A 12305-nucleotide genomic window follows, 5' to 3' on the forward strand; every position below is an offset into this window, starting at 1 on the left:
CTCTACAGCAAAGAGCTGAGATATTTTGGGAGAGGTTACAGTCAGAAATGCGGCCTGTGGAGACGACAAGCACAAAGTCATTTTGAAACATGTTTGCAGCTCCGAGTCTGACCTACTCATGCCAGTGTGCAGCATGCTCCTCGCATCAAACAGTGCAATGGAGCTGTGCAGTGACAAGGCCTTCCTCTTGATTCGCATTAAAGGTGCATGGTCCCCGTGTTTCAGTCAAATGCGTATGCGTGCGCACGGCGCAAGTTTCCTATAGAGACCTACTCTATCGACTCCTCTTTAGCGCTTACGCTTTGGCCCACTTCCCCGAGTCAGAAGGGGTCCGTTTCACTGTAGTCAGTGGTCGGATAACAGTTCAGCTCATGATTCGGCTGAGGGGGATGACAGCTTTAGCAAACTTCTTTTGTGATGTCATAATAACAAGCACATATGCACGCACCCTGGCATTACTACAGACTGCGCGATGCGCAGAGAAGACAACCAAGGCAACGTTACTTAGCAACAGCTACGCACTTTACTCTTGATGACAGCTCAACTTCGGTAATCTTTGTATCAATGCTAACGGTGATCGGCAGTATCATCAACAGCGCCCTCTACACTACCAGGACTATGCCCCTTTACAAGTCTAGAGTAGAGATGAAAAGCAACAACTCGAATCCCCAAATGTGATCTAAAAGACCTTTGCAAACATGTTTGATAGTGGGTATTGAAACATGTTTCAAACAGTAAGGGAGAGGTGATAAATGCAACCATCATAGATTGTAATTTCCACAGCATGCCATCTGCTTATCAGTGCCACCATTCATATCAAAACAATTAGCAGGTCAAAAAACATGGTGAGGAATATAGTCAAAGATAGAACCCAATTTCTATATTCATCAAAATATTGATACTGGCAGTAGATAGAAACACAAAACAAGATATAACCCCGGGGCGCTCCTTGTACACACTAACACAGTTATACTGAACACATTGGTGTTCAGGCTGGTCACAGTTAAATGAGATATAGATCTACGTCCTGTGGAATAATCATTCCAAAAATGTACAGGGGAACCCGTTATAACGAGATTGTCAGTTCCGGGTGATTTTTCTTGTTACATCCAGATTCTCGTTGTATCCAAACACTTGTGGAATGCACACTTTATATAAAAACGCTCTCTTAAAATTGGGTTACATGCATTAAATAATATAACAACATCGATGAACAGAAAAACAAGAAATATGACAGGAAAATGCCAGAGCATTCTCACGATAATTACAATTATTTTTTTTTCTGGACGCTTGTTATCGAATGTTTCAGATTTGATAAATCATATATTCATGTCGTAGATGGCGCCTGCCTTTTGTTATCAGCATGCCAATCAATCTGCACATCTGAGAAGAGAGAGATGAAGCAAAATCTATGCAACTAAAGGTAAGGTCATCGCGCTATCAACGCTGCATTTAGTGTAAATCACGTGGATGAAAGCTGTGACCAAAATCCGAATTTATCTTTCATTCTATGACAAATTATTGATATAAACCACATGTATTATGGTGAAAGTTTACACCACAATTTATACTCTCGTTTTTTATTCCCTCCAGGGAAACCATACCCAACATCCTATTATTCTCTCGCTATTACTGTACAGTGCGATGAGCGAAATGTGTGCTACTTTTACTTCAAGATTTAGTGCATTTAGTGTAAATCACGTGGATGAAAGCTGTGACCAAAATCCGAATTTATCTTTCATTCTATGACAAATTATTGATATAAACCACATGTATTATGGTGAAAGTTTACACCACAATTTATACTCTCGTTTTTTATTCCCTCCAGGGAAACCATACCCAACATCCTATTATTCTCTCGCTATTACTGTACAGTGCGATGAGCGAAATGTGTGCTACTTTTACTTCAAGAGCGCCATGTGCTTCCAGCTTGTTGAGATGCATCAGGTTGAATGCGTGTTTTGCATGAATATTTTACCCGACGAGATTGACGGGTGAATGCCGTTTACGAAAACAAAACCAGTATCCGGTAACTGTGGATTGCAAAATCGACTGAATTGTTTGTATTTCAATAAGTTAGAGTTGAGTTAATTCAAACTTTAGCATACGACCCCATCATATTTTAATTTTGACATATAATTCACTATCTCTCATAATCAAAGTTACGTACATGGGTATCTAACTGAGCGGCTAATGTTTGCGAAAGCAGCGAATAATAGCAGATTTTAAATTTCGTCAGGGCTCAGTAACAGTTGCAATCAAACTCAAAGACGGTTTTCATTTTTTATAACCAGTTTTTTCTTATTGCAAAGGATTTTTGAACATGTTAAAAATTTCTCCCAAAACTTAAAATTCGCTGCATTCACCGCTCAGTTAGATACTCCCCTTACATATCTTTGGAAAGGTTAACATAACATTTCGGATACAAAACATGTACACCATTTTTTTCTTCTTTAAGCCATTAAAGAATGTTAATTCAAATTGAAGCGTTTGAGATAACATTTAACCATAAATGGCAAAGGCTATAGCTTCTATTCTGATGCTGTTCCATCACGGCCCTCGGAAAGAGACTTTATGTACTTGCGGCGCATGTTGATTGCATTCTGTTTGGCACTGGCAGATGTTAGTCTCTCCTTGCACACAATAATTCAGACATTATTCACAGAGAATTAACCTATTCTGGTTTTGAAATAGTGCATGATTTTGACCATTGTTTAGTTCGGTTTCAAAAGGGAAAAAAAAGTTGTTGTTTACATATCCACACAAATTTGTCTTTGTTTTTCTTCGTTTTTAGGCCCGAATCTCGCAATAACTGGAAAATCTCTATAGGCTAAGTATTAGACACGCAAATATATTTGGGACAGGACGATTTATCTTAATATACACCACTCTATGTGGATTCTGGTTGTATCCGATCTCGTTATAACTGGATTTCCTGTAGTCTACTCATCCATTGATTGATATCTTTCTATGCATGAACTTAATTATTTCGATTCACCTCCGCCTCAAATTGATATTACCGGCAATAATGAGTCTACTATTACATAGCTCTTCTAGTCTACTCTAGACTATGTTAATGGAATGATGGCCGATAAAGTTAATGCATAGGTTTTGCAGTGATGTTGATTGTATAGATGACAGAGCTGAGCCTCTTTTAACACTTAAGAATAAGATGAATCATGCCTATTCATCAGTCTCCAGTGTATCCCTGACAAGTTCAGTATACCTTGTGATCGCTAACGAGTCAAGAACAATTACCTTACTTCTGCTCTGATTGACTCCCGCTATTTATCCCACACACACCCACTGTTCTCTCTGCAGGCAGCCAGCTGGCCGGAATGCAAAGGCTAGGGCAGCTGCTGGGTGTAGCTGCTCTACGCTGAAAAATACCTCACCACACATAAACGCGACAGAGGCATGCCAGCAATGCATACACAGAAATCCCTCGAACGTGACATTTTCACGTCAGGCAAAGAGATGAAGAACGGCTCAGTATCTCGATTTCAGTCATTCATATGCTAGTGAAATACGGAAGACGCCTCAATAAAAAATGACATACATTCGCAGGAGCAAACAATATACCACTGCAATTTGATTCATGACGAAAAATATGCGGCAACTTACCTTCTTTCGTCGGCTTTCACCACCTCCATCACCTGTCGGTCCCTGCGCCATTTTCTTCATACGTTTGCCGCATACTACTAGTATACTCTGCATGTACGATACGTATTTTGATGCTGCACACACACAGAATGACTGATATCATCGTGTGTTTCATGTACAAGTGTACATGTATGTTGTGTGTGTTCATACGTGGGTCATGATGATTCGGGCCATAGGATCGCATTTCCAAACATGGGGGATGGGAATTGGAATTTTGTACACAGGTCTGTGAATAGGCGTACACCAAGCTTTATTCTCAGTTATGATATATTTTATCAATAGTGAATCTATTCATAAAGAATCAGACGATGGTAAAGAAAGGACTAATTCGATACTTCAAATACGGTAGTCTCCCAGCACACAGAACTTGATTTCCCTATTTCAGAATGAACTAGCCCAATAAATGACTGAGTTGGACGATCGTGTCGTGCTCTTCGCATGTCATTTCGTCTACTGAAGATGGTGATAGAGCTCACACCACAGAGTTCTGTGGCTCACACATCCTACTGTGCTGGTACAATATGATTACAAAAATGTATACAAATTGATGCTGCATGTAGTTATAACAGTTATAAGATCAGTCAAATGGTTGACAAATGACAATACTGCAGAGACGATATAAACATTACAATGACATCAAAAAGTTGAATCGATGTATGCCAAGTGAACTAGCTCCAATTGTATATGAAACACCTACTCATGAGCATTTTAGATATCTATCATCTTGCTCAATTTATTTCAGTCTTTTGTGTAGCTTTTATTTTCGTCATAGGCCAAACATGTTTTTATCGTTTCTTTGGTATATAGTAATAGAAACAGTTATGAAGTACATACATGTAATTAGTTTCATAAGATTTGAATGTTGATTACACCATGTAAGCGTAATCATATAAAGACTAAGAAAATTTCGCACCAGAAAGCCTGTAAAGAAAATGATACTGTAATATCAAAACTATATATTGATTACAAAGCATTTACTTTCGCATTTTCTAGGTACATGAACATGTAATTGTTTAACGTGTAAGGTGTGCGTCTGGCTAATGGTTGTATGTATAATGTGTGTGTGCATGTGTGAGTGTGCGTTTGTGTATTTCTGTGTTTGAACACAAGACACATTACAAAATAATGGTCCACATGAAATTAAAGCATAGGAATTCACATAACATCTAGGCCTACTATGTACACGTGTACTATAGGTGCTATTTCTTTTAATATCAATCTTTTCATCCTTAATCATATATTAATGGTATCTTCATTCAACAAATCATTGATCGCAGCCAGAAGCTGAATTACAAATGATTTTACAAAAATGAACAATATATACATACACAGTATTACATAAATATACGAATGTAAAACTACAAAATCAAAATAACACACAGGCTCATACAAAACAAGAACCATTCAACAACAACAAAAAGAAATCCTCAGGCACTGCATACATACGAAAATAATGAGAGTTTAAATTGACGTGGACATCTGACCGCAAAAGTTTCCAAATCACTGCCAATCAGTACATGACTATTCACTTAATTCCATATCAATATACCTTGAACCATTTCATAAATATATAGAAAAATACATACATATAGAAAAATACAAAAAAATCATACCGCACAAAACCCCATTCTCTATCTATTTCTCTCGCTCTCTTTCTCTCACCTTCATAGGCATATAGGCCTACTCATCTAAAATAAGACCATTAGGGTCTTCATTCACCTTACACACACGCGCGCGCACACACACACATACACACACACACACACAAACGCAGACACACACACATGATGTACGGTGCTTATCATTCTCAACCGACGATATGATAAGCCTCATATAATAATTATAGGCCTACTCAGTTATATATGGGCCTACACACTCTCTCTCTCGGTATGACGTATGCATGTATTAATACATAATATCGTGTGTATTAATGTATATTGTTACGGGAGGTTAACTTGGCCTAACGAACCATCATAACCACCAAAAATACCCAGACTCTCAAACAAGGTGTTTGGTCGATCTCGGTCATCTTGTCGAACTCCTTTGTTTACATATTCCTCCGCGGAACGATGAAGTGCCCAGAAATGATAATACAATGCACATGTATCCATAATAATATATAGTAAATATACATATATGAATAGATACGTCATACAGAGTGAGAGAGAGAGAGAGGGAAGGAGGGAGAGGTAGATGTATATATCTCCCAACCTTTCCGCCCGTTATCTTACATCTCTACTCTCTCTCCCATTTGATTTCCCACTTTCCCTCCCCTTCATAGCTCTTGGGTGCCCTCTTCTCTTCGGCTCTCTCCTCCGACCTCCTGCAGCGGGGAATTGAAGGAATTCCTGTCGACAGACATTGGTGGCGCTGATAGGCAAACGAAATTACACGCGATCAGCGTGCTTCGCGTTGCTAGTGAAAGTGATATTCGGATTTTCGCTCCGATCACTCAGCGAGAGGCGACTGACGCGCGTGGTCCAGGAGTGAGCGGAAATGACGTGTGTACTAAGCCTTGTACCATCACGCAGGGCGGTTATCATACTACCGAGACTGTGTATAATAACCTCTCTTTGGGTTACTATTCTTAACCACACTAAAACATAAACTTCTATGTCAGCAGAGACTCCAACCCCAAGCTCCTTCTAAATTTGGAGATTCTCCCACCTGAACCCCTAGCAAACTGGAGACTCCAACTTGATGTGCGCGAAGCGCGAAGTCCCTGGGTCAATAGGGTTCTCGATCCTCTCTCGTGCTAGCTCAAGCTCATTTTTCAACATACGATGGCATTAATCAATGATTTAAATCATATATTTTGGCTTATTAAAACTTAATTTCATATGTCATATGCAGATGCTATTCATTCATGCATATGAAATTGATTGGCATGGTAGAAAGGGGTCTATACAAAACCATACAAGCGGGAGACACAGAGCCAGGGCGGGAGAAATTTACTCTCAGGCGGGAGAACGGGAGATTTTGCGAAAATGGGCTTTCGGCGGGAGATCCCCCGTCGAAAGCGGGAGAGTTGGAGTCTCTGTGTCAGTTACGGGCGCTTTTTCCTTCACGTTGAACTTCGAGTAATATTGATTTAAGGCCAAAAAGAAGTCGCAACGTACATAAAGTAGATTTATCATTGGTGGCACGGAAGTTTGCTTGTTTTCGTGAGCCAAAGCTTGTATTGTTACAATATAGATGACTTAAACAAGCATTATCTCTTTCTCATTCTCTCAATAAAAAAAAGACGAAATCTTTTACATATTTACGTGAAGGCTCTATTTACTAGATTGATAAAGCTTCAACAAGGGACAGTGAGGATACAGCTAGACCCTCAATTTTTTGTATTGAAAACAGGGCAATAAAGAATTTAGGCATGGAGTATAGCGTCTTCTCCCTAATAAATTCATTCACTTGATAGCCGCGTGGTTTCTTCGGAACTTCTTTTTGGATAAGGGGGAAAGCCTACTTTACTTGCATTTATTTTTTCCCTGTTTGTGTGTACGGGTTTGTTTGTTTGTTTGTTTGTTTGTTTGCTTAATCTTCCTCATCCCGACGCGCGCGCTATCTATTAACAAGCTGCGCGAATAAGAATTGTGCGCGTTGCGTAATAAAGTCCTAAAGGCTATTATGCGCGTTCTGTCCTGTGTCCTTGTTCCCTGTTGTAGAAAACAAGCAAAGAAACCCTCTGTGTAAAACAAAACACTCACTACATACAGAGCACTGCAGTATTTTGTTCACTGATATGTCATGATTTACGAGACATATCCCTTCTAAGCGTTTTGGATTATAGCATCATTTTCGCATTAAACTGAACTCTTGTGTCAGGCATCATTACGTCCAGTTTCTGGCTATAAAGAAAAAAGAAAGTAATCTATACAATGGAGGAGGACAAGCCCGACAAAAATGCCAACAGGAAGAAAAACAAAAGTTTGCTTCATGGGAGGAAAAAAGTTCAGACCAATTCTCATACTGCAGAAGGGCGACAGAAGCAAAGAAGCGGCGGGAAATCCGACCGGAAATCAGGGAAAAGCGAACGACTGCACCAAAAGTCCGGCGTTTCCCGCCAACACACGACAGCAAGTTCGCATCAGACTGTTTCCCATAGCAACACGCCTCGCGATGATGCAGATTCAGAGAGAAGAGAGGCACATCCATCTGCAGGTAGAAGGGTAAGAGACATAAGGAAACCTTCTTCCGTCCAGCTTGAGCAAATCCCTTCGACCTCACTGGGCGCCGTGAGAAACGTGTCGCTCGATGACGTGGACGATGCCTTTGTCGCATTCGAAATCGACTGCGCCCCGTACAATGGCGCCGTAAGCGATGAGGAGGAGGAGGCGATGTGTGCCGCTGGTGGCAGGCCACTGAGCCGCTCTTACAGGGACGGCTCTAGGGAGCACGGTGGGCAGGCTAGCCGGTGTCGACGCACAGTTTCGCCTTATCCCTACAAGCTGAAGATGAATCCCAGAAGAGTCGGACCCGACGATTGGGAAATTGCCAAGGCAGCCCACGATTCGTGGGAAGACATCCGTGTGCTTGGTGAAACGAACGACAAAGGTGGTAACTCTTCGCCACACAGCCGAGCAAATCTGAAGAGCAGCGACAAGGCATTAGGGTGCCAAGATGCGGTAACCAGAAGATCGGGAGTCGGCTGGCGGGACCAAGAAGTTCAGAACCTCGGCCGCGATGAACCTTATCTGACCTACGAAGTCGTGAACGAGAAACCGGCTCCACAGGATCTCAGGCCGTGCTTGAAATCAGTCGCCTGCGAGGACAACCGTCGCACGATGAACGTTTCCTGGGATGACAACAACGAGTTCGACACGACGGTCGATTACGATGAGCAGGAAGACGATGCTGAAGATAACGCAGAAGACGAGGACCAACACTCTTCGGCCGATTCGCCCACCTACCCGCTCCATAAGGTGCCAAGCATGGAGTCGGTAGAGATTCGGCAGCTGACCTTACAGACGCCTGCTAACTCCATCGACGAGTACAAGTATACCGATGCAGAATACGGATTCGACATCATAGAGGGTCATCAGGTAGCGCTCAAGAACGATTCCGAGCCGCGAAAGACGTTTTCACGGGAAACTCCAGTCGACGAAGAAGCGGGAACACAAAAAGTGAAAGGTTTGATCGGCTGTAGAAAGTTTATAAAAGTCTAGTGCATACGTTAACATCAAATTTCCCTTTAACTAAATAAGGCCATTAAAATAAATGATCAAACGCTTCGGCTTGCTGACAAACGCTGCGGATAAAGTGTAAAGCTTCAATATCAAGGTCCGGGATTGTATACGGCCTATCAAAAGCAGGTGATAAAAGTGGAGAAAGAAATGAATACAACATGGGCGAGGAAAGCCCATGAATCGGTGCATGATGATCAGTTTCTACTATCAGTAAAGTTATAATAAATGTTTACAAATTCATAGACGCAAAAAAAAAGAGAGTATTATGTCGGTACTGTGCCATCTAATTCCGGGTTGAAAGCATATTAGGTGCGGTCACACGGGCAAAAGATCGAGAAGTTTAAGGTCACAATCTTTAAGATGTCGAAGTTTTGCCAGTGGGACCGCATGGCAAAAGATAGCTAAGACTTCGCGATCTTAAACTTCTCGATATTTTGCCAGTCTGGCCGCGCCTATTATGTAAAATAAAAATCTGGCAGTGTTTGGTGTTTAGTTGTCGTCATCGTCATCATCGTCGTCGTCGTCGTTGTTGTTGTTGTTGTTGTTTCACTTTATTTGTTCTCTCTTCATTATCCCCAGAAATCTATCCCAACTGCACTGTCGGGTCTGGGATCGTGTCGGAGTGGACAGACGAACAGATCGCCTGCCTAACCGAAGATGAGAAGAGACAGTTGATCGAGGCGCACGAAAATCTGCCCGTCCAGCACTACGACGATCCCAACCTCTCGCGCGCCGACCGCGTGAGGCTTTTGTGGGAAGACTGCGCGCGTAAAGAGCGGCTGCTGCACAAGTTGCGCCCAAACGTAGACCCTCATCAGAAGCTGCGCAGCTTCGGCCGCTATTTGTACTGAAGTATTCAGAACATCAGCTGTAACTTTTTCTTTAATTTCCTTTCGAAATAGTTTCAGAATATAGACATATTGTATCATCTAGCCAGGTATTCCACAAAGTACCTGCATGGATTCCCCCTGTCTTGCCTCTCTTACGGTTATTTTAGGGGATGAGAAATGTCCATTTCAGTTGCTGTGCCCATAAATACAAGCAACTCGTTCAGATTTGATCATAAACCGCAGTTTTTCTTAAAATTTGTGCAGTTTCGGTAATTGACACTTAGAAACCCAAGTCATAATGCCCAGTGAACAGTACATTTTATTTGATTCAAGTGTTACTTGTGATATGAGCATGGTTTCTGTGTTAAGAGGCTTTGAAAAGTTGCTATGATGTAGCAAAAGCTCTTCTAAGATGTCGATATTCGATGAAACAAGTTTTGAAGTTGGCATGGTGTGTATGCATGCATATATGCAAAATGATATGTAAATTCAGCACATTAATTTCATAGATTGGTCAAACAGGTAGAAATAGACATTCTACCAATATTTATTCATCTATTTTTGCCATGTACCAAACAAAGTGAAATTGGGGGGGGGGGGAAACAGACTTCAACTATATCATAAAATATTTGAAAGGTGTATATTCTATAAAAAGTCTTAAAATGTTGAAGAAAAAAGAAGACACGGAGAAAACAACATGTCTACTTTGTCAAAAATAAACTCACATTATCCCAACATGTTGATCAGATTCTTGTGTGTATTCTATGACTCACAAAAATATGATATGTATATCAGTTCATAACTTCCAAAAAATATCAAATTGTGAATCATACATTTCAATCTCATCTTCAAACTCACATCACACAATGAAACAAAGACTGCAATGCGTGAAGACAAAAAGATATCATATATTGTTCTCTGTATTGAGCCAATTTCGGTCTGAAAGAAAATTGTTCTAATCACGCTGTAAACCTATATACATCACAGTTATTCATAGTACATGTATTACATATAATATATCTACATGTGTAAGTATTGTATGTGCACAAACCTCTTCCATCACTTCACGAGTCTGCTGCACTTTTTCAGTGCATTTGTTTCACACTACACAATTTACCTGGCATGATATACATGTATAATATGGATTGCTATTGATGTATTCTACAAGTACAGTAATAGGGCTGAAAGGGATTGGTCCAGTTTTTCCACCATGGAGCAAATTCAACAACAGTGAAAATAACTAGAAAGCACTCAGAGAGCACAGACCTCTGCCAAGCCAGCAGCTCATTTCCACCCTTACTTGCATGCAATTTCCCAAAATAGAAAGCTTTTTGTTTACATCATTGCACGGCGCCTTTGATCGCCTGAGCGGAGTATGCGCTTTAATGTGCATATGTAAACCTCCAGTACGCACAGCTTGAACCCCCAAGTTAGTTGACTTTATATGTCAAAGGATGAAAAATCCTTCAAAAATTCATTTGAATTCCCGGATCACTACCAAAATTGAACGAGGTGTTCCTTGTGTCAATATCAACTTTTTACGCAAGTTTCATTTAAATCCGTACACAACTTTTTGAGTTATTTTGCAAACAGACAAAACAACGCTGATGATCACTTAATCTCCTCCTTTCTTGGTGGAGGTAATTACCTGGGTCAAGTGAAGAATTTTGCCTTTATGCACGGGACTTGTACTGTCACTGCCTGGTAATGTGTATGTATCTTATCTCCTATGCCAGCCTGAGATGACATGTACATATATGTACAGTCAACCTTGCCTAAGTCAAATCTATTTGGACTAAAGAAATAGCTTCGACTAAGAGAAAATTCGACATATGAGGAATTGAAATCAATATAATATAAAGAGGAGGACTTGAAAAGACCTTCGTATTACGCGATTATTTGACTTATCTGAGGTCGACTTAAGCAAGGTCTACCATATTTGCTTTGTACGCTTTGTATTCAGTGGAAAAGGCACTACAAAAATATCCACTATTATTTATGTCATGCTTCTGGTAATCTGAAGACTTCAAAGCTGTGGCCATGTTAAATGAGCCAAACTGGTTCTTTAGAAACTACACTCAGAAAAGAGAAGCATTTCATAGATCTATATCATTTTCATTTCAATGTCATATTTCTTTACAAATGATGCACAGGATAGAGTGCGTTAGTGAAGGTGCGGCGCACTCGAGAGTATTGACAATGGTGCAACATGCACGAGCCTCGTGCATGTTGCACCATTGTCAATACTCTCGAGTGCGCCGCACCTTCACTAACGCCACGAAATAATCCTGTGCATCATTTGTTTTATAAAATGGGTCGAAAACTAAGTACCTTTGTGGGTCAATACCAGTCAGCTACATGTAGCATTCGCTCAAAAGTCAAGATGTCCGAAGATGTTCGTCCCAAACATTTATGGACGTCGCACTCGGAAATCCCGCACATATAAGAACTGTACGTATAAGAGTATACGTACGCCACATGTTATGCACATGCACAAGAAAGGCCGGCTGGCAGCCCGAACTAGAAGTTGTTTACAGGATTGACAGCGCGTATAGTAGCGCGTGACGCACTTGTAACAACTGATTGAGTACGCACTGCTAGTGTAAACATTGTGACGTCAGGCCGT

This window comes from Diadema antillarum, unplaced genomic scaffold, assembly GCF_040938485.1.
Source record: "Diadema antillarum isolate AM-2024a unplaced genomic scaffold, OU_Dant_1.0 seq00000333_RagTag, whole genome shotgun sequence".
Taxonomy (NCBI): domain Eukaryota; kingdom Metazoa; phylum Echinodermata; class Echinoidea; order Diadematoida; family Diadematidae; genus Diadema; species Diadema antillarum.